The 5,535-nt window shown below is 49.0% G+C and overlaps 1 long non-coding RNA gene across 1 annotated transcript; it reads right to left on the bottom strand.

The window, feature by feature from the left end:
• Positions 1-956: 956 nt before the first annotated feature.
• Positions 957-4,912, bottom strand: LOC144310835 (uncharacterized). The gene is made up of 2 exons (XR_013376478.1): positions 4,223-4,912; positions 957-3,160 (listed from the first exon to the last, which is right to left on the bottom strand). It is a non-coding gene; the product is annotated as an uncharacterized LOC144310835 (long non-coding RNA).
• Between the last annotated feature and the right edge of the window lie 623 nt (positions 4,913-5,535).

Here is a 5,535-nt window from a genome sequence, read left to right as displayed (position 1 = left end):
CAGGTCTCCAAACCGCAGGCTCTGGATGAGCTGACAATAAAGGCCCATCATAAATCAATGAGGGGGAGATAGTCGATTCTGGCGGCGGCATAATCACAAAAAAACCTGCAGATTTGGGGAGTTTGTGAACCTTAGACATTTTGATTTTTTTTTTTTTTTTTGGCATTTCGATTTTCATGACAATTTTCCTTTATGCCAGGTTTTCATTCTTTGTGCCTTAAAACCTTGATTAGGAAAGAAACCCTCCTTTAAAAGGGGAAAACCCAAAGGGATTACAAGTAGAAATGACTGCTTCTTCCCTTTCTGCTTCTCCTGCTTTTAAAACTTCTGTGACCTATTAGGCTTTAGTTTTGCTAAAGAGGTAGTTCAGTTGACACCGGGGAAATTTATTTGGCTGACTAGACAGGGCTTGAATTTTTTTGTTTGTTTTTTTAAGATTTGTGCCCAACGTGAGGCTTGAATTATCCTGAGATCAAGGGTTGCATGCTTTACTGACTGAGCCAGCCAGGCATACCCCTGGGCTTGAATATCTTTCAATGGTTTAATTAGGTTCCCATGTTTGTTCATGACCAGAGGAGATGGGGGCAGCATGGATGTCCTTTACATTGGAGAAATAGAGTTCCAGAAGCCGAAAGTTTTAGGTCTTTTGGGGTATCAGCTGTGGGTCCAGCTAGCAAGAGACAAAGGGTCCTGCCTAGCGAGTCTCTACGTGACAATACATGTGACTTTCTCAGTTTGTCTTTGGCCCATGTGACAATGTTGGCTGAACCGGAGATTTTTTTCAGCTTAGTTTTACTTAACCCAAAGGGCATACTTATTAATGCTCACCAAATGCACCTGATGGCAAAGTGGCTTAGGAGCAGGGGCTATATGTGATGTAGAAAAATACTGCGGTTTGCAGCCAATGGCTGTTGTGCTCAAGATTGCGAATCCGAGAAACCACCAAGGAGCCAACACCGATGCAAACACGCGAGGGTTTACTTACAAGCTCGAGCTTGGGTCCAAGTGTACCCAACACAGCAGAGCAGGGACTTGGACCCTGAGACTAAGAGGCGTAGCAGCTTTATAGGGGCCAGTGGCCAATGGGATACACAGAAAGTTGCACAGTCATGTCGGTCCACAAGCAGGTGGCCGATTGAATTACACCTTACCCTAAAGTATCCATTTGAAATGGCCTATTACTTTGGTCAGAATTGGCGCACAGTTTTGGCGAGCACAAAGCAGGGTTACATTGTTATGGGCCGATTTCCGATTAGGGTGTGCCCAGCGGCTTGACTAGGGTGGGGAGCGCCTTAAGCAATCAGCAGGTTATGTGGGGTCATACAGGAGGTGGCAGGTGTAGCACAAAATGGAGTTAGTCCTGCTCTGCTTGTCCAGGGGTAGGGGATTTTTGTTAAATTTCCTGGGTCCCACAATGGCCAATAAAGAATCCTTGAAATGTCTTTGGTTCAAGAGTGGTTTTATTCAAGCCCGGGGACAGGACCCATGGGCAGAAAGAGCTGCACTGGGGTCCTGAGGGGTGGCTCATTATACACTTTCCAGTTTGGACGGGGTTAGAGATAGTGTAAGTCTCTAAAGAATTCTGGAAGCAAGGCTTTCAGGACTTTGAGGGGGCTAGCTGCTGTTATGAAAAAAGGTTATTTATTACTGTTTAGTAAATCCTGTCATGAGACCCTTCAGATGTATATCAGTGGGTCATATGCTTGGGGGATGATTGGCAGAGGGGGGTAAGAGATAAAGCAAGTTTTCAAAGGAATTTCTGTATGCTAAAAAAGATTCACAAGATCCTGGGGGTTCGGGCTAAGATAGCCCTTGCCCTTAGCAAAGTGTCAACATCGAGGCAGATGAACTCCCAGAGGAATGTCACTCTGCCTGTTTCAAGGACTTGTCGATGGGCTATTAAGTAGTAAGGAAATTTAATTTTTTTTCCTCCTGCCTTTGTTTCCTACATCACATTCAGAGATTGGCCTCGATGACAGACAAGGCCCTGGAATTCCAGCAATGGCATGAAGATGATGTTGTCTTTTTTTGGATTAAAACAGCTGTCTTCCAATATGGTGTATAGTTTCTGACTATAAAGGGGAAAGACTTGTCCCTGTTATCAGAATTTAATAATGGGATTTAAAGTGTCTTCAGCAACATAGACATTGACAAGGGTTACCGTGAGAAGATCCAGTCTGCCAAGGAGGAGGTAGCAAGTATACCAGCGGAGCTGGGTGTCAGGACAGAGGTTGCAGTCCTTGTCTGCTCCACCTACTAGCTGTATGACATTGGACAGCTCACCCAACATTTCCCTTCCATAGATCCCTCAATTCTAAACCGAGTGCAATATAACTTCTCTCAGAGGGTTGTTGTAAGGAGTAAGCAAAGTAATGATCTAAAAATGGATTCCAGAGAGAAGAGCCTCGTTTCCTAGTATTGTGTGTGACTACTAGGCTTCCATGGCCATGTCAGAATTGAGACCCTGGGTGGGTACAGAGCTGACCACGGCTGCAGGAGTAACTGAACCTAATTCATGGGTTCTCTGTAAACATGAGTAGTAACTGAGTTTGCTGTTAATACAGGGGAGTCCTATAAGCCAGAAGGTAGCTATGGTGCTGGCTGGCTCCTTTCCCACTTGACATTCTCAGATTGTTTTTCTCTACCACTGATTGTGGTAGATTAGGCTGTAAGGGACACTAACCGAATCACTTCAATTGCAAGTCCGGAACACCAAGAGTGTCAACTTCCTGTGTTACTGGGTGAATATGTAAGTTGAGGAATCATCACAAAATGTTTCATAAACCTACTCGGAGTGGTCTAGAAACTCCCATCTTTGTCATGTTACCAATTACTTTTTCTGAAGACCTATGTCCCTGGTGCCATAGTAGGTATTTGGTATTTTCATTTAATCTTCAAAACCAATCTGCTCTTGAATTCTTCCATTATACAACTTTACCTTCTTTGATGGTTGTTTTTTCCTGTTCTTTCATATATGCGATAACTTCCTTCAAAGAGCCATTCACTGGTTTCCCCACAACCCTAAGAGATTCTCTGCTTTGGGCTTCCATTCATATTTTGACGGCATTATAAAGCCTCTTGAATTTTTATGGAGATGTTTTTGAATATTTAATCCGTGGTTGGGTCAATTGATATCTTCTCTCGCTGAAGGGAAATGCTCCTAAGGAAAAAATAGTAATAATTAGAGGCTCCCAAAACATTCCAAGAAATTCTGGTCCAGGGCTTAGGTCCCCCGTCTCCCTCAAGATAACCATCAGCCAACCAATCTGGGGGTTCCTTAAAAGAACTGTACTGTCTACACCTCTCTATCTCTGGGATGGGGTGGGATTCTTTTAAGCCCTGTTTTGAGATTCTGATGTTTCTTAGCCAGTATGAGGTTAAAAAAACAAAACAAAACAAAACAAAAACAGCCTGTCTGCATCTGTCGAAACTTTTAGACACTCTTAAGACCTAGTTCCCCATTCCCTCTTTTGATTTTCCTCTACAGGGCGTGATCTTTATTTTAGTTCCTATACTGTCAACTCAAGTTTGTTTGGAAACAAAGGTTAGGTGGGTTTCAGACTGAATTTTTTCTAGCGGCTCTAGAGTTGTCCGGCTGGCCAATGGCCCCCACTGCCCCACAGCATCCATCCTTCCCCTGGCAGTTCTGCTCCCCGAGGCCATGCTCCCTGGCCACGAGCGAGGGGAGCAGCAGGTGCACCAGCGAGGTGCTTGGCGTTGAGGCAGTGGTGGGCCTGGGACATGGGAGCGCAGGACGCAGCAGGGCCAGCTCCTGGGTCCGGATGGGCGACGGCCCAGGCCAGGGCGGGAAACTCGAGGACGGAGGTCAAGACCTCGGAGAAGCCTGCTCAGAGGGCCTCGGCGGAAGCGCCCGGCGGGAGGAGCTGAGAGCTGAGACCCCTGCGGCACCGACGCTGGGGCCCGAACGGCGGCCACCTGGGCTTCTATACCGCCGCCGAGCCAATCGCGGCTGAGGTTGGGCGGACGTCACAGTGGGCGTGTGTGACGTCAGCCCTCGTGACTCTGTCCCCGGAAGTCGCTCGCGAAATCCCTCCCCCTCCCTCCACGTCTCAGAGCGACACATCCCCCCGGTGTTCCCCCTTCCAGCTGTTCCCCCGCTCACCCTCTCCCACCCGCCCTTCATCCGTTCAGAATCCGATGTCAGTCACCGGCCGTTCGTCGCGCCACCGCGGGGAGAGGAAAGCCCTCGAACCCGGCTTACCGGCGCTTCCACGAGCGAGGCCCAGGGCGCAGGCTGAACCGGAACCCGGGTTCCGACCTGAATCCGCTAATCCCGGGGCCGCTAATCCGAGACAGCCTCCCGGGGCCCTGACCACGCCCCTCCCCAGGCCCCGCCCAGCGCTTGCGGGAGGTTTCCATGGTGACAGTACACTCGCCTCGGCGCCGGCGCCGTGGTGGCGTCCTCAGGCCTGCTCCCCCGGCCCTCGCTTCTGCAAATAAGGGGATGGAGAGACAGCGCAGATGTAGTGAAGTGAAACACGGAGACACGGGGCCACCGTGGGGCCACCTGGGAGGGCAGACTGTGGAGCGAGGGCCTGCAGCCCTCAGAAGATTGAGGTCTACGGACTAGCAGGTGGAGGAGGATGTGAGCCGGTGCAGGCGGTGTGACCTTGGCCTGGGCAGCAGAGCTGGGAGCTCCTAGCAAGACCTTGCAGTGTTGTGTTTTCCTAGAAAGGACTGGGCAGCCTGCATAGGAGGGGTTCTCCCAAGTAGGAGTATGAGCAGTGCGGACACGTAAGCACTGCGCGCTGGAGGCCACGGGCAGGGGGTCACCGGCAGGGAGGACACGGACAGACTCTTGTGTTCTGCATCCACATAGTGTGTTTATTCAGGAGAGACACAGGCAGAGGGAGAAGCAGGCTCCCCGGGGGGAGCCCGATAGGGGACTCGATCCCAGGACCCCGGATCATGCCCTGAGCCAAAGGCAGACGCTCAATCACTGAACCACCCAGGCGTCCCTGTCTTTCTTTAAAAAAAAAAACAAAAAAACAAAAAGTATTTATTTATTTGGGGAGGGGCAGAAGGGAGAACAGGAATAGGCAGACTCCTCCTTAGTGGAGCCTGACCTGGGACTGGATTTCACCACTCTGAGTTCATGACCTGAGCTGAAACCCAGTCAGACACTTCACGGACTGAGCCACTCAGGCACCCATTCTGTGTCTTCTTTCATTTCTTTCAACAATGTTTTATAGTTTTCAGTGTACAAATCTTTTGTCTTCTTGGTTAAGTTTATACATTTTGCTGCTTGCTTGCTTATTTATTCATTTATTCATTCATTCATTCATTCATTCATTCACTCATTCATTCATTCATTTATGACACAGAAAAAGAGAGAGGCAGAGACCCAGGCAGATGGAGAAGCAGGCTCCATGCAAGGAGCCCGATGTGGGACTCGATCGTAGGACCCCAGGATCAAACCCTGAGCCAAAGGCAGAGATGCTCAACTGCTGAGCCACCCAGGTGTCCCTTTTGCTGCTATTGTAAAATGGAATTGTTTTCTTAATTTCCTTTTGG

This window comes from Canis aureus, chromosome 3, assembly GCF_053574225.1.
Source record: "Canis aureus isolate CA01 chromosome 3, VMU_Caureus_v.1.0, whole genome shotgun sequence".
Classification (NCBI taxonomy): Eukaryota; Metazoa; Chordata; class Mammalia; order Carnivora; family Canidae; genus Canis; species Canis aureus.
Note: the sequence above shows the minus strand (reverse complement) of the source record. Positions and strands in the feature narration are given on the sequence as shown.